Here is an 18,309-nt window from a genome sequence, read left to right on the forward strand (position 1 = left end):
CTCGCTAATGAGCGAACACACACTGGAGAAACGAACATTTGGGCATTTCTTTGGGGGTTCCCTATAGCCTACATAAACAGTTTTTAAAAAACATGGTTTTAATTTGTTATTTGATGCTTCATAAATATAAATGTAGTGTCAATACACACCTTGACATAAAACATAATGAATAAATTATGAAGCATTTATAGGTCCAAACACCATTTTTGCTCATGTCCCACACCCATGGTTTCAATGTTGAGATACTTAAAGGTCCCGTATTATGCCCCTTTTCACAAGATGTAAAATAAGTCTCTGATGTCCCCAGAGTGTGTATGTGAAGTTTCAGCTCAAAATACCCCACAGATAATTTTTTACAGCATGTTTAAATTGTCATGTTTTGGGGCTCAGAAAAACGCTCTGTTTTAGTGTGTGCCCTTTAAATGCAAATGAGCAGCTGCTGGACGACCCAGGGGGCGGAGCTTCATGAGCTCGGGCTCAGTCTGTCAGGACAATTTCATCTCACGGAGTGATGATAATATCAGAAACTCTCAGTAACGGTGTTCATTACGACCCGGAGTCGGACAATAATGCCTACAGAGTCAGAGTGCTGTATAGAGATGAAACAGGTATAGTTTAGTAGTTTAATTACGGTTATTATAACGTATTTGTTATCTGCTTGTATGTATCCATTATTTATTAATAGCCTACAAGTCTGCTGTCTGAATGATGATCAAACATATAACGTAGACTAACCATGTTCCGTACACTTTTCACCTTTCACCGCACGTCAACAGCCACTCCTCTGTTGCTGAGAGACAGACATGCTTGTGTGAGTGCTCATTCTCTGGGGAAATTCCTATTGGAGGATATATTCTTTAATTGATGTCTTTTGGACCAATAGTATTTGAGAAAAGTGGGGTAAAGTCCCTCCTCCGCCTGGGTTCGGATGCTCACAGACGTTAACGGTGTTCCGTACAGGCTGCCAACGGTGTTCCGTACAGAGCGCATACCTTGATTTCAACTGCAAAATTGACTTTAAAATTTTTGAGCTGTTTATTTATTTTAATTGTCTATTAAAGAATGACTATTTTAAATGTTAAAATATTATGAATATAATCATCACTGGTGATGATTATGGTCTGTAGTGGTTAGTACCTACCAAAAGAGGTGCAAGGAAGGACAACTGGTGAACAGGCAGGACGAGGCAGGCGAGCCTTTGCTCTCCATGTGCATGTGTGAGTCTTGGGCGTCCATGACCCACACATGCACATGGGGAGAAAAGGCTCGCCTGCCTCGTCCGATCACACAAAACAGCTACTGAAGAAATGAGTTGGCTGTTAATAGCACAATCACATTTATTTATATTGCCAGTTAAGTTGAAAACCCTCCACAGGGTGCCTGGTAAGAGACTGGTCAGTAGATGTCCGATATTTGGGAATAACCCGTTTATTTGTCACCACATCAACTCAGATAATAAAGCAGTTGTCCTTAATTAGGATGTATAAGTGGATGTGGTTTTTCTATAAAAACAGAAAATGTAGACAAGTATAAACATACATTATAATAACATTAAGTATTTTAAAACAGGTACATAATGAATATGAACAAAATACAGAAATTAAATTAATAATGAAAGCAAAACAAACTTGCTCTGTCATAAATTAAATTAAACTGTAAACAGTTTTATCTGCATCACATAGTTTGACAGCGGTGCTCTGTCTGGGCTTGTTCCACGCACGCGCATTACGTTGTTTACAACTTCAGAATACCTGAACGTAATACCGTAGACTTTGACAATTGAAATGCACCAAATACAGATGAAATATGCATAAATGACATCCATATAAACAACTAAGCATAAAGATAACATTCTATATACAGCGCAACATCGTTCCAAAGACGTGATAACTCCTATAATTAACCGTAACGAGCTAATGCACGTTATAACAGCAAACGAAATATTAAACAGGTCTAGTATTGCACATGATTGCTAGAGATTTAATATAATACACTTAAGGCTGATTTATACTTCTGCGTCGGACCTACGCTGGAGCCTCTACGCTGTAGGCAACGCGTTGGTTTTCATTTATACTTCTGCGTCGTTGTCCGCGTTGACGCGCAATTACACTACTTGCAGAGGGAGCAGGTGAAACCCGAGGGAGCGGTCCTAGCAGACCAATCACAGCGCTTGCGTCCGCGTAGAGTTGACGCGTTGTTACATTTTTGGAGAGGTGCACGTCAGGGTACGCCGAAGGGTACGCGCGCTACACACAACCTACGACGTAGCAACGGCGTAAGTTCGACGCAGAAGTATAAATTGGGCTTTACTTTGCATTGACGCACAACACCCATGAAATGATCAAACTATATGTTATTTACAACAGCCAAGTTCAGAGTTAGCATCGGCACTCCGACAGAATCAACTTTCAACTTCACACTGAGCGCTGTGGGCAGGATGTTCACTTGCACGTAGATCCGCTAAAGCTGATTGGCTGCTGTGCTGGATGCTGTGTGTCGATCAATCTTGGCAAAAGAAAAAGAGTTAAGTCAGAAGGCATATTATTCTAACTAGTAATGGCCTTTTTAACAGCCGCCCCCAGATTCTGGGAAGAGAATCTGTGCAATTATGAAAAGGCCTCTACGTAACTAATAACGTCTATGTTGCATTTGGTTACAAGTGAATCTGCACTTTTTTTTAAACAAACGTTTATCAGATGTTTGTACACAGTTAAAGCAATGCTGTCAAGAAAACGATGTTTAATAAATCTTGAGAAGTATATGTGCTTAATGAAGCACGACTGGTAGCTATATGAAAATTCAACGTTTTACAGCAACTTAATATAATTAATATATCAATATTTAATATTTATTAATGTCTTCAAATAAATAGTTTCCTCGTCAGTTGTTAAATAAGTGAAATAAGTAAATATTAATAATGACTGAATCAATAATATGTATGATTCTGTCAACAGACTCTTCAGAAATGTGTGTATAATAGCTTAGCATTTCTCAACATGAGGAAGTTGTTTGATAATGTGTTTGTGACTGATCTACAGTCTTCAGGATAATGATTTAAATAGAGAGAGTCACTTTGCATTGTCAGCACATGCTTCAGTGCTCTGAGAGTGTTTATAGTGCTGTGAGTTTAACACTTCATGACTGAGAGCAGAACACACTCTTCATCATCACACAAGACTAAACTACAGCAATGAACACAATCAACATCTTCATCTGGATATTGCTCTGTATATCAGGTATACAATAAGACACTGACATGCTTATAACTACATTAATAAAGTTGGTTCATATTTTATAAATAATTAACATCTATTTATATTTCTTATTTTTATATTGTCTTTATGCATTTCTCTTCCAGGCTCCAGTGGACAGATCACAGTAACTCAAACTCCTGTAGTTCATACAGTTTCATCAGGAGAGAATGTTGTGATGAGATGCAGCGCCAGCACTCCTTTAACAGGCTGTACTCCACCCTGTCTGTCCTGGTACTTACAGAAACCTGGAGAAGCTCCTAAACTCCTGATATATCAGACATCAACCCGTTATACTGGAACTCCATCTAGATTCAGTGGCAGTGGATCTGGCAGTGATTTTACTCTGACCATCAGTGGAGTCCAGACTGAAGATACAGGAGATTATTACTGTCAGAGTTATCACAGTGGTTATGTGTTCACACAGTGATAAAGAGTCGTACAAAAACCTCTGTCAGTCAGACGTCACAGTGACTGCACTGATACAGCTGAGAGAAACTGCAGCTGCTGATGGAGGATCACAAACTACACAATATCAAACCTTTCACTGACTTTATTCATTGATTATGATGTAAGTAAACATGTAACACAATCTTATATCCCTTACTAAACCAGACTATAATGTGGAGAAAATGTGAGTGGAGCTTGTTCCTGTAAAACTTGCCACTACAGTGACTACGTTTACAAGCTGTTAAAATTCGGGTTATGGTCAGGTTAAGGTCACTATTTGGGTTTCTGAAACATTAGGAATAACCCGTTTACATGCGTGAGCAGAGAGACACTGCATGAAAAGTGGGATTTTCGACAGTTACCGGCGCTGTAGATTGTCGTGGAAGTTCAGGTTTACGACTGCAAACGGCAATTTACAGGCAACACTGCAAACTGTCGGAAATTGTCGGAAATTGACGTGGGACTTGCTTGCCCCGTGACCCCCCTCCCTCTAATGCTTTAACATGTAAATGAGATTGCTGTGAGCTTTACAAATGCAAATGAGGGTAGCAGGGGGAGTTTTATCCCAGGTGACTCAAAGGTATTAACTTAATTCTAAAAAAAATACAATATTTATTTATAACGCAAAATTAAAAACAGCCAAGGCTGACCAAAGTGCTGTACAGGGCAATAGATAAAATGCAGGGCAGAAACAGGACAATTAAAAAACAAAACAATAGTTGTGTCAAGGGGTATTAAAAGTTTTCAAGGATGTTTTGAAGATGGAAATTGAGGGAGCTAGTCTGATATAGAGGGGTAGACTGTTCCAAAGTTTTGGGCCTGCAGTCGCAAAAGTGCAGTCGCCTCGTTTTTTAAGTCTGGATCTGGGCACGATGAGAAGACAGTGATCACTGGATCTCAAAGTACGAGATGGAGTGTACGGGCAGAGGAGATTGGTCAGATATTGGGGGGCCGGTTTGTTAAGAGCTTTATACACAAATAGTAAAATTTTAAAATCAATCCTGAATGTGACAGGTAGCCAGTGGAGTTTGAATAAAATAGGGGTGATCGACTCATATTTGCGTGTCCCGGTGAGAAGTCTAGCTGCTGTGTTTTGAACTAGCTGTAGACGAGAGAGAGAGGCCTGAGATAGCCCAAAATAAAGTGAGTTACAATAGTCTAAGGCCATCCTTAAAAATATTCTTGTTTGCCGTAACCCGACCGACCCTGTCAATTTAGTAGCCTACCGACCCAATTATTTATTTTTTCCCCCTTTTAGGCCGACCGACTTGCCGGCTGAAACTTGTGTTAAGACCGACCGCTTTTTTGTAACTCTTCAAACAACTAATATAAATGCAATAAAATAATATTAGTTATTAAGTATTGTGAATATAAATTCCGTAGGCCTGCATATAAACATAAGCTATAGCAGTGTGATTTTTATTTCAAAATAAGAGATTTTTGTTTAACGGTAACACCAGTGACACAACTCCAGGGGACCACTACTTTCATTATAAATTTTAGAATATGTATTCTGCATTTTTTTTATATATATCATTTACATAATATATTTGATAGTTATGTATACATTATTGTATTTTAAATGGTGTAAAAATCTGGTATTGTCCTCAAAATAAAGCATTTTCCCTCTGTACATGACTGTGGGGACGAGCACTTCTGTGGTGCTTGAAATTCTATATAATTCATAAAAATCAAATATTGCCACATTGATGGCTCAAGAGGGTGTAATTGTTCAAATAACATATTGTTTTATTTTAAAATGTAAAGAAATTGTAACCCTAAAGTGTTTTTTAAGTGTAATATTTCTGTAAAGGCTAGGGACAGAAAAATGGACATTTTCATTTTCACCCTCTTACATTTTAGCTTAAATTGATATATTTAATGAAAGTAGCTAGATTAGTTACTATGTGTCATTAGCAATAGCCAATGTTATGTAAAAAAGACACAAAACCATTTATTTCAACAATTAATTTCAATCAGGCTTTGCCACAAAGGTAAAATGTGCATTCCATGCAAACAGCATCACAATCTCTTAGAGCCCAACCACTGTGCATAATACTACAACACGAACAGAAGATTGTATTTGACTCATGCTGCATACACATACGCAATGACAAGAATTATGCCTACTGTACATATAGAGTTACAACTACGATTAGAGTTGTTTACATAAAATGTACCTCGTTTCTATTTTTCATTAAAAATGTTTGTGGCCCCTTTAAGAAATCCCTCTCTTCTCGCGATACTATTCACTTGTGCTGGACGCGTGCGCGCGACCAGAGAACGGCAGCCATTTTTCATTGTTCAGGAGAGCTCCATGACGGTGCGTGCATCGATCGGATTCAATATGTTCTTCTTTCTTGGTAAATATTACTCCAATATCTTTAATATGCACAAATAAGTTGTGAAGCGAAGTTAAAAGAACATTTGATGTGTACATTTTTGCTTATAGATTTATTTGGAGCGCATGTGTGACGAGTGAACCTCGTGGTGATCGGACGGTAAAGGATTGGGTATGTACGTTTTATGGTTTATGGGGGAAATTACTGATGGCATGTTTATATGATAAATCTGTTAATGAGTTGAATCTATATTCTGTGATTATACAGTATAACTTTATGGTTAAATGCATATTTCTGGTTCCGCATGGCATGATTAAACGTGGGTTGTGGCTTTGTTAAAGTGCTTTTATTTTTCTTGTAACTTAGGCCTAAGTTACCTCAGCCACTGCCGTATTCCAGTTTGTGTTATCGTATTTAATTGTAGCCTAACATATTTTGGTTTGGAGAAATCAATTTAAATCTGACCAGTTGCAGTGCATTACACTGCATTTCAGTTTGAATTGAGTTAAGTATTCTGTGGATTTGGGCATTGATCCACTGGTTAAGCTTTTTGTGACATTTGATTGTCATCTTCAAATTTACTGTAAACTGTTTCTACAATTTTTTTTTTTTTTTTTTTTTTGTTTAACTAGTGAAATCTTTTTTTTTTCTTGTGAAATCTCTTCGACCAAGGCAAACTTTTTTCTTAATCAGACTTTTATCTGTTTAATTGTGCTTCCATTGACCGCTGTCACTTATTTTAAACAGCAGTCAGAATAAAACCCCAATTTCAAAAAGCATAGTTTGCTTCCGGTGTGTATTTCTGCAATTTCACCTGGTTGCATTTTTTCTCCTTTGTTTAATTTTACTGTGACTTATGTTGTTATTAATTTTACTGTGACTTATGTTGTTCTTATTAATATCACTCTCAATTAATTGTTTTCCAGCTGCCTTTAAGACATATTACACGACAGTGCGCAGGAGCTTCAGGTACAAACAACCAGATCTTGCATTGCAGGCGGAAGCTGTGGTGAATTCAGCTCGGAGTCGAGCGAGAAGAAAGACGGTAAGATTTATTAGATTAGATTCGTTTTTGGTCAATGTGACTATTTTTCAGGTGCATTAATAGATGTGTGTTGTCCATACGCAGTGCATTGCGCAGTATTGATTGTCTTTATTGGTTTTAACAGCTGCTAAAAGCGAGACAGAGTGTGCTAGCTGAGGATGAGGTGGGCCTTCAGAAGTGTGCTACCATAGACCTGGGGCCTCATTTATAAAGCTTGCGTACGCACAAAACGGGGCTGAAAACATGCGTACGCCAGTTCCTGCGCAAAAGGTGGGATTTATAAAGAAAAACTTGACGTGAAAATATGCGCACCTACACGCAAACTCTGACCCATGCGTACGCACATTTTGGAGACGGAGCAGTTTGGCGACACCGATGGTGAGTTGGAGTTAAATGTCTTTTTGGTCACTTTTAGAATTTAGAATTAAAATTAAACATAATACAGACAGACCAATACAAATATAATTTCACTCACCAAGCCTGTCACTTGAAGCAAATATCCATTCCTTCTTATGTCCGCGCCAGCGAGCGCGTTGGGCCGTTTAGTGAAACTGACGCAGTTTAAATAAATAAAATAATGATTTAAACTATGTTTTACTTCTGATATAAACATTTAGATTAAATATGCCATTCAAATTATGGAGTTAAACACTTAAACATGAAATCATACTGAAAAGTTACAACATTTTTTTATATTCAATTCAATCAATAGAAATATTTGTTGTGGATGCGATTGTTTTTGAACACTTTTCCTGTGGCGTGCTTTAATGTTTTAACCACAGAGATAATTGCTTATCATGATAATACCAGATTGTCTGAGAAAATAGTTTCGTGCAAATAATGCCCAAGGCCTGTCTGTTTCCATTAAAAATATAAATCAATTAAAAATACAATTCGGCAAGTGGAAAAGATTGAGAAAAACTTTCTCTGAAATGTATTTTACACTATTTGATTTATAGGCTATTCAAAAACAAGGCAAGGATAACTACTTGATTTGTATTAATGTAATGTTTCTTGTACCGTTTATATCATTTGCATATGATTATTCATCCACGTGATAACGTTTAAGTTATCACGTGGATGAATAATCATATGCAAATGATATGTAGATGAGGATCTGCATAGTAAAACTAGGCGTTGTAAGCTCCATATATGGTTATTTCGGGGTGGAGACGCATGTACGCACAATCTTCCGCTGACTGGGATTTATAAAGTGAATTCTGCGCAGGTTCTGGCGTACGCACGGTTTTATAAGTCTGAATATTTTTTTGCGTACGCCATTTTTGGCTTTTGTGCGTACGTACACTTTTAGTAAGGTTCCTACGCACAGTTTTATAAATGAGACCCCTGATGTCTGATGAGGAAGACGGCATCGTCGGCGGGGTGTCTGGATGGATTGTGCGACCTCCGTCCTTTCGCAGCCAGGAGCTCACCGAGCTCTGTACTACGCTGCAGTCGAGATTAGAGGCGACTCCAAAGTACAGAGCAACGCACCACAGACGTCTGCAAAATGGACCGAATTCAGACAGAATGCCGCTAGTTACCTGCAGCTGTATTTTGTCAGGCCTTGTGAAATGTAAGAATATTCTGTTTTTCATGATTTCATCATAAAGCAAGAGGTCATGGGATTGATGGCTATTATTTGTTTAATAATTGTAAATAATCCTGTAATTTACAGGAAGCAGTATGCCATCTTCACAACTCTGAGACAAATTGTGGGCGCTACGAACTGGATCAAGGTAAAAAAAAAAAGAATCTTACATTCTTTTATTTTTTTACTTTCATAAAAACGTACAAACATTTTAAAGGTAAGATTCAAAGAATATGCTTTCATTCTCTTGTATAAGAAAATAGATCCGTTATAGTTTACGATCTTAATCATACATTTTGTTTCCATAGAGTAACCTCGCCTCATAACGAGGGCGTAACCTCACATTTACTCAGAGCTATGTCTGCAAGTCCAGATTTTCATGACGCTGATCATGACGACATTGTAAGTAACTTTTACTATTTTCTCCTTATTTCATTTTACTGTGACTTGCGTTGTTTTTATTCATATCACTCTCATTTAATTGTTTTCCAGCTGCCTGTAAGACATACTACGAGACAGTACGCAGGAGCTTCAGGTACAAACAACCAGATCTGACATTGCAGGCCGAAGCTGTGACGAGTTCAGCTCGGAGTCGAGCGAGAAGAAAGAGGGTAATATTTTTAGTCAATGTGACTATTTTTCACGTGCATTAATAGATGTTTTGTGTCCATACACAGTGCATCACAATACTGATTGTCTGTATTGGTTGTTTTTACAGCTGCTAGAAGCGAGACGGTGTGCTAGGTGAGGATGACGTGGGCATTTGGAAGTGCGCCACCATAGATCTGATGTCCGATGAAGTTCAACCACCAGCCAGGAGCTCACAGAGCTCTGTGCTACGCTGCAGTCGAGATTAGAGGCGACTCCTAAATACAGGGCAACGCACCACAGACGTTTTCAAAGTGGATCGAATTCAGAGAGAACGCCGCTAGTCACCTACAGCTCCGAAGATGAAAACAGACACTGAGCTTCCAATTTGTTGTGTGTGCAGATGATCTATGCTTTGTACATAGGTGTATATTGTTTTGTGTCTGTGCTAATAAAGCTCTTTCTTTGAATAAACAGCATGTCCCTGGCAAATTTTCCATTCCTTTATAAATGCATGTCCTTTATGATAATAATAGTGTAGTCCATAGGTTAACAATGACATGAATATACCACAGAATAGCATATTATGAATATAAAAAATAATTTATATATTATGATTTATATGAATATTATAATTTTTTGAATTTTTAATGAGCGAGGGTGACCAATAGTAACAGATCTGCCAACCAATCACGAGTGATTTTTCTTGTTTAAACCACGTGGGTTCAACCAATAGTGAGTGAGGAAATTCAAGCCTTTCTCTGGCGGGAGCTGCTATTCATATGGTAATTAGAGCCATTCACACCTCCGGCGCGAGCGCTCTGCATACGTCATGGTTCGTTTCCGACAATATTCGGCACAGACGAACGCGACGTTCACAGGCTGTAAATTGTCGTTAACTGCCGAAAATTAGGGAGATTTGCGGCCGTTTACGGGGTCGGAAATCCCAATTTTCATGCAGTGCTGGTAGCAGGACCACTCCTTCCCCCGCTGGAGGGTCGGGGCAGAATCTCTACAAAAGAACTGATGCTCTTTCTCTGAGCCCCAAGAGGCTATGGATGACAGCACGTGCCGCCCACGGGCCACGCTCCTCTCATCCCCCTCTGTCGCCAGACCCCTGCCAGAGCACGCCCCCGTGGGACGTTGGTCCTCCCCCTGCCTCCTCTGGCAGGACGCGGTTATGACCGTGCCCCCGCACAGGGCCGCTATGCCACCCTCGCCTGGGCTGGTCATTCCGCCTCGCTGCACCCCCGACGGTACGTCTGTGGTTCGAATAACCCCGCTGGCGCAGTTTCTGGAGGCCTGGCTAGAGCTTTCCGGACTGTCCCGCCGGGTCGCGAGAACCATCAGGCTCGGCTCCGTGATTCAGTTCGCGCGGTCTCCTCCCCGCCTCAGGGGAATCCGCTCACTATGGCCGGTGACAATGCCCCTGTCATGAGAGCGGAGGTCGCTACCCTACTGGCGAAGGGTGCGATCGAGACTGTCCCTCCAGCCGAAATGAAGTCTGGGTTTTACAGCCTCTACTTTATTGTACCGAAGAAATCCGGTGGGTTTCGACCAATCCTGGACCTGCGCGTCCTGAACCGCTCCCTTCAAAAAAGAGGATGCCGTTCAAAGATGCTCACAGCCAAACGCATTTTCGAATGCGTGCGGCCGCAGGATTGGTTTGCAGCGATCGACCTGAAGGACGCCTACTCCCATGTCTCCATTTTTCCTCGTCACAGACCGTTTCTATGGTTTGCTTTCGAGGGACAGGCATACAGTATGCGGTTCTCCCTTTCGGGCTAGCCCTGTCTCTTCACGTCTTCACGAAGGTCGTCGAGGCAGCCCTTGTTCCCCTACGTGAACACGGGGTTCGCATCCTGATTTATATCGACGACTGGCTGATCCTAGCTCACTCTCGAGACCAGGTTTGCGAACACAGGGACCTTGTGCTCCGGCACCTAGCTCGTCTGGGCCTTCGGGTCAACTGGGAGGAGAGCAAACTCTGCCCCGTGCAGAGGATCTCTTTTCTCGGTATGGAGATCGACTCGGTCGCCATGTGCGCGCAGCTTATGAGCGAGCGCGCGCAGTCACTGCTGACTTGTCTTCGCCAATTCGAGGGCAAGAGTGCGGCCCCACTGAAACTATTTCAGAGGCTCCTGGGGCATATGGCATCCGCAGCCGCAGTAACGCCGCTCGGATTGCTTCATATGAGACCGCTTCAGCTTTGGCTTCACGATCGAGTCCCGAGGTGGGCATGGCAACACGGCACGCTCCGAGTCCCAGTGACTCCGACCTGCCATCAGACCTTCACCCCGTGGTCGAACCTCAATTTTCTACGGGCTGGAGTACCCTTAGAACGAGCTTCCAGGCATGTTGTTGTCTCCACAGATGCCTCCACCATGGGCTGGGGTGCCATGTGCAATGGACATGCTGCTGCAGGTTCCTGGACAGGTCCTCAGCACCTTTGGCATGTCAATTGCCTCGAGTTGCTGGCCGTACGCCTTGCCCTGCACCGCTTTTGAGCGTTGCTCAAGGGTCAACACGTACTAGTCCGATCAGACAATACCGCCACAGTAGCGTACATCAACCGTCAAGGTGGTCTACGCTCCCGCCGTATGTCGCAACTCGCCCGCCACCTCCTCTTATGGAGTCAGAAGCATCTGAGGTCGCTTCGAGCCATTTATATCCCGGGACACCTGAACCAGGCGGCCGACGAGCTGTCTCAAGTTCGGCCTCTCGCTGGAGAATGGCGACTCCATCCCCAGTCGGTCCAGCTGATTTGGGATCAGTTCGGGGACGCACAGGTAGATCTGTTTGCCTCCTACGACTCGTCCCACTGCGACCTGTTTTATTCCCTGTCCGAGGGCACGCTCGGCACGGATGCACTGGCGCACAGCTGGCCGCGGGGCCTACGCAAGTATGCGTTTCCCCCAGTGAGCCTCCTTGCGCAGACTTTGCGCAAGATCAGGGAGGACGAGGAGCAGGTAATATTGGTTGCCCCGTATTGGCACAACCGCACCTGGTTCCCAGAACTAGTTCTCCTCGCGACAGCACCTCCCTGGCCAATTCCTCTGAGGAAGGACCTGCTTTCTCAGGGACGGGGCACCCTCTGGCACCCTCGTCCCGATCTTTGGAACCTCCACGTGTGGCTCCTGGATGGGACGAGGTAGGTTTGAGTACCCTACCACCAGCGGTGGTGGCTACCATCACTTCCGCTAGAGCATCGTCCACCAGACATGTCTATGCGTTGAAGTGGAACCTCTTCGTCAACTGGTGTTCTTCTAAACAGCAAGAACCCACGAAATGCCCCATCAGTGTCGTGCTTTCCTTCCTGCAAGAAGGGTTGGAGCGAAGGCTGTCTCCCTCCACCCTGAAAGTGTATGTTGCCGCCATTGCCGCACATCACGATGCAGTTGAAGGTAAGTCTCTGGGGAAGCACGACCTGATCATCAGGTTCCTGAGAGGAGCGAGGAGACTAAATCCTCCTCGCCCTCCTCTCGTTCCCTCTTGGGACCTCTCAGTGGTTTTAACTGCCCTGCAGAGTGCTCCCTTTGAGCCTCTGCAATCAGTGGAGCTTAAGTTCCTGTCAATGAAGACAGCGCTCCTGGTTGCATTGGCCTCTATCAAGAGGGTAGGGGACCTGCAGGCTTTTTCGGTTGACGAAGCGTGCCTGGAATTCGGGCCGGCTAACTCTCACGTGGTCCTGAGACCCCGGCCTGGATATGTGCCCAAGGTTCCTACCACTCCCTTTCGAGACCAGGTAGTGAACCTGCAAGCGCTGCCCTCGGAGGAGGCAGACCCAGCCTTGGCACTGCTCTGTCCAGTACGCGCCCTCCGTGCTTACGTAGACAGAATGCAGTGTTTCAGGACCTCAGACCAGCTCTTTGTCTGTTATGGTGGGAAGCTGAAGGGAAAGGCTCTCTCCAAGCAAAGGTTGTCTCACTGGATAGTGGACGCCATTGCTTTGGCATACCAGCAGCAAGGTTGACCGTGCCCCCTTGGTGTGAAGGCTCACTCCAATCGGAGTGTGGCCTCCTCTTGGGCTCTAGCGCATGGCGCCTCGCTAACAGACATCTGCAGAGCTGCAGAGCTGCAGGCTGGGCGACACCAAACACATTTGCGAGATTCTATAATCTCCGAGTAGAGCCAGTTTCTTCTCATGTACTCGCTTCAGCTAGCCGGTACTAGATTCTGCTCAGGTGTCTTCGCTTGCTCGCCATTCCTCTCCACGGACGGGATACGTGCGATATTCTCCTCAGGTGAGCCTAATAAGCCCTGAGTCTCCTCCAGCACTGTTGACGTCAACGCCAGAGTTATGCCACCGGCAGCTCTCGCGCTTGGCTAGGTGCCTCCATGTGCATGGTTCCCCCTCTGGGCGACCCCCACATGTGTATTTCCACTGTAAGCCTCTCTGAGCATGTGTCTTTCCCTCGGCAAGCCACCTTGCCACCCCTGGGGTTGAAATATTCCACCTGCGGCTGGACACCCCAGTGTTACTCCGTATGCAGCCCTTCGGGGTCATATGTGTATTCCAAGTCCCCCCCTTCGCGTTGGGCATGATTGCATATTTCCACTGAGATATGCTTCCCAGTGTACCTTGGTATTCCTGTGTTAAGTAGGAGTCCTTCGTCCGTGCCAGTCTCACGACAGGGAGCTCAGACTTACGCAGGGCACTGGAAGACAGTCGAGAGGTGGCGTGATTACACTGGGAACCCCATTCGTCGTCATCCGACGTAACTCGGAGTGACAACGAAAGGGAACGTCTCGGTTACGTATGTAACCCTCGTTCCCTGAGTAGGGAACGGAGACGTTACGTCTCCCTGCCACTTCCGCTGTACCGCTGGAACGCCTGAGTTCAGTCTCGGCTCCTCAGCGAAGACATATCTGCATGTTGCCAGCGACTTCCTTATATACCCCCAGGGTGGGGTGGAGATACGCTATGCAAATTCCGCAGATATACTCGAAGATGATAGGCTTTCTAAGCGAAACCCCATTCGTCGTCATCCGACGTAACGTCTCCGTTCCCTACTCAGGGAACGAGGGTTACATACGTAACCGAGACGTTCTTATGAAACGCAGTTTTCGCGTGCATGATACGCACTTAAAGGGATAGTTCACCCAAAAATTAAAATTCGGTCATCATTTACTCACCCTCAAGTTGTTTCAAACCTGTATGAATTTCTTTTTTCTGCTGAACACAAAAGAATATATTTTGAAAAATGTCGGTAACCAAACAGTTGATGGACCCCATTGACTTCCATAGTATTTTTTTTTTCCTACAATGGAAGTCAATGGGGTCCATCAACTGTTTGGTTAGGCTACCGACAGTTTACAAAATATCTTCTTTTGTGTTCAGCAGAAAAAAGAAATTCATACAGGTTTGAAACAACTTGAGGGTGAGTAAATGATGACAGAATTTTCATTTTTGGCCAAACTATCCCTTTAATGGCGTGTAATAGGCACGCACTCAGCACCCCTAATCCTAACCAAGGGGTTTACAGTGCGCAGCATATGCACGCAAAAAAAATATTTTTTGGCGTATAAATGGCACGAGAAATAAAATTCGTGGTATAGATACGCACTTTCATGAGATCGTGTTTCATAATCTAATACTGGGCCGGCCCTCTGTCAAATTTTAAAACCCAGTGTGGCCCTTGAGCCAAAAAGTTTGCCCACCCCTGATCTAATCAATAAGTGTAACAGCAGTTATAACACATATTATCTATTATCAGGCCGATCTGACTGCTTTAATTCCAGCAATTATTCACTCTGAACATAAATATCTTACATTTTGAGATATTCACCTGAACTGAAAATGTAACTCAATTTCAAACAGAGTTAAAACACAATTGAATCATACAGAATGAACAAAACACTGAATTATAAGCACAACATGAGCAAAAGAGATTCAGTATCATTGACTGAACTACAGAAAGCAGCAACATTTACATTCTGATGTCAAATCTCTTTTTTCCATGTATGATTTCTACAATAAAAGATGAACTAAATATGAACTCAGTGTAGAAATAAATGAAGGAAAAACAAACCTGTAATAAACTGAATAAACTCATAGTGAGACACAGTGTGGAAATATGTTTAGAATTTTATTATTTTTTGTTGTTGAAAGGAATAATGCAATTCTTATAATAATATCATTGTTTTAGATTAAATACAAAAATATCAGTAACACTTTATTAAAAGCCTTTATACATATTGCATTATAAAAGTATTTTTAATGCATTAATTATATATTGTTTTACACATTATGATGCATGTATGATCTCATCAATAACTGTAACAAAGGTTTTAACACATTATAATATTATCTATTCATTGTTACACCTCCAAAAAATTATAATACACTAAAACTCATGACAAACAACCAATTCTAGATGTAACAAGGAATTAGCAAATATTATAAAACATTTTAACTTTGGTTACAGTTATTTATGAAAACATATATGACATTATAACATACGCTATTGATACCTTTATAATGCATTATACATAAAGGCTTCAAGTAAAGTATCACCACAATATCTAATAATCATTATTATTAATAAATGTTGTTCTTGTTTCCACTGTAAAACACTTTCTGAAATCTAAATTGTATTTTTTTATTAGGTGATTAAATAGACAGACTTACCGATCACCAGTTTAGTTCCTCCACCGAATGTGTACCACAGTGATACAATCTAATGAAACGCTCGTACAAAAACCTCTATTCCACTCGAGTGAACACACACTCCAGCAGAGAGAGAGAAACAACACTTCAACACACTGATATTAGAAGATCCTCAGCTCTTCTCAACACTCACTCATTCAGATTTGACTAAATGCTTTCTGATATAACACTGTTTAAAGAAATATATTTGATGAGCTGTGACCTCTGAGGTGACCTTTGACCTCTTTGATCATGGATGATGTTGTGGAGTTTCTCATAATGATGCTTCTGTTCTTCATATGCAGATCAATCATCATGATTCACAGAAAAACCTGCAGCTTCAGACTTCAATCTTCAGTGAAAATCTCTTCAAATAATGAGTTTATTGAATATTAGAGCCAAAGTCAATAGAAAGTGTCAACAATGAAAATATAAAAGGTATTTTGCATGTTCTACACAGTCAAGCATGTTTTCATATTCAAGGTCTGTTCTAAAAGTATCTGGACTGGTTATGAATCTCCACACAAGATCATGAAACGTGAACAAGCTCTAATATGTCTCCATCTTTAACAGCCTGTTTCTTCTCCATTTGATGATTTCAGACACACATGAGGCTTCATGATAGATGGAGTGACACCATGAACTCTGATTAGAGATTCACAATCAGTCCTGATACTTTCTGAACAGACTCATGATTCATGATCTTACTTTAGTGATGGCGGTTCATCTAGTGGAAGTGTAGCAGTGATGATGGTCACATGACTGAATATGGACACAGAGATGGACGTTCATCTGCACATCCTCAGTGTCTCAGGAGTCACAATAAAAATACTAAATAAAGTCATGATTCTGTAACTCTAGTGTATATTAGTTTGTTATCAGCACAAGCTGTTGTAAATCCTGCCCACTTCTTTGCATTGTCAGCACATGCTTCAGTGCTCTGAGAATGTTTATAGTGCTGTGAGTTTAACACTTCATGACTGAGAGCAGAACACAATCTTCATCATCACACAAGACTAAACTACAGCAATGAACACAATCAACATCTTCATCTGGATATTGCTCTGTATATCAGGTATACAATAAGACACTGACATGCTTATAACTACATAAATAAAGTTGGTTCATATTGTATAAATAATGAACATCTATTTCTATTTTTGTTTTTATATTGTCTTTATGCATTTCTCTTCCAGGCTCCAGGGGACAGATCACAGTAACTCAAACTCCTGTAGTTCATACAGTTTCATCAGGAGAGAATGTTGTGATGAGATGCAGCGCCAGCACTCCTTTAATAGGCTGTACTCCACCCTGTCTGTCCTGGTACTTACAGAAACCTGGAGAAGCTCCTAAACTCCTCATATATAGGACAAAGACCCTCCAGTCAGGAACTCCATCTAGATTCAGTGGCAGTGGATCTGGCAGTGATTTTACTCTGACCATCAGTGGAGTCCAGACTGAAGATACAGGAGATTATTACTGTCAGAGTTTTCACTATCCAAACAGTAAAGAAGTGTTCACACAGTGATAAAGAGTCGTACAAAAACCTCTGTCAGTCAGACGTCACAGTGACTGCACTGATACAGCTGAGAGAAACTGCAGCTGCTGATGGAGGATCACAAAGTCAAGTCTCCTTTATTTATATAGCGCTTTTTACAATAAAGATAGTTTCAAAGCAGCTTTACAGTGATAACAAGAAAATAATGCAACAAAGTTTGTTTCTGCTGTTCAGCAGATCTAGAAGAAAACATCGTCCAAGTCCAGCTGAAGTAAGTTCAGTGGTGGTTAACTTTTGTTGTAAAAACTTTATTAATGTAGTTCATTTATATACAGTGCTTAGCATAAGTGAACACACCCAAGCTAAAGGTGACTAAAAAGAGGACTAAAAAATCATCTTTTGGAAATTGATCTTAATGCCTTGATTAAAAAAATTAGGACAACTCCAACCTTTAAGGAGACCAATTTTCTTTGTGAATGAATAATGTATCGTACATGATAAGTGTTCTTCCTTAAAATATACAGGGTGCATAAGTCAGGACACCCCTATGTTAAATTCCCATAGAGAGAGGAAGATTTTTATTTTTAAAGGCCAGTTACTTCATGGATCCAGGATAATATGTGTCCTGATAAAGTTCCCTTGGCCTTTGGCATTAAAATAGCCCCACATCATCACATAGCCTTCACCATACCTAGAGATTGGCATGGCTTTATTTCAGTTAGCCTGGGTTGATTTGCATTGAGAGATGATCTTATGGAAACTAAGAAAAAAACAACAACAAAAAAACCAGCACAACACCTTCAAACATTTAAAGACAACTTCGGCAAGGACATGTAACCCTAATAAAAACATGGTAGTGTTTATTTTATTTTATTTTTTTTATTTATTTTTTTAA

The 18,309-nt window shown here is 41.7% G+C and overlaps 1 gene segment (V, D, J or C); it reads left to right on the forward strand.

The window, feature by feature from the left end:
* The first annotated feature begins 3,139 nt into the window (after positions 1–3,139).
* Positions 3,140–9,741, forward strand: LOC311071442 (immunoglobulin kappa variable 3-15-like). The segment is given in 9 exons: positions 3,140–3,236; positions 3,359–6,064; positions 6,154–6,214; positions 6,970–7,088; positions 7,213–8,664; positions 8,767–8,827; positions 8,988–9,081; positions 9,172–9,290; positions 9,398–9,741.
* The last annotated feature ends 8,568 nt before the right edge of the window (positions 9,742–18,309 follow it).

The sequence above is a fragment of the Abramis brama genome (assembly GCF_963993115.1).
Source record: "Abramis brama genome assembly, chromosome: 20".
In the NCBI taxonomy this organism is placed as follows: Eukaryota; Metazoa; Chordata; class Actinopteri; order Cypriniformes; family Leuciscidae; genus Abramis; species Abramis brama.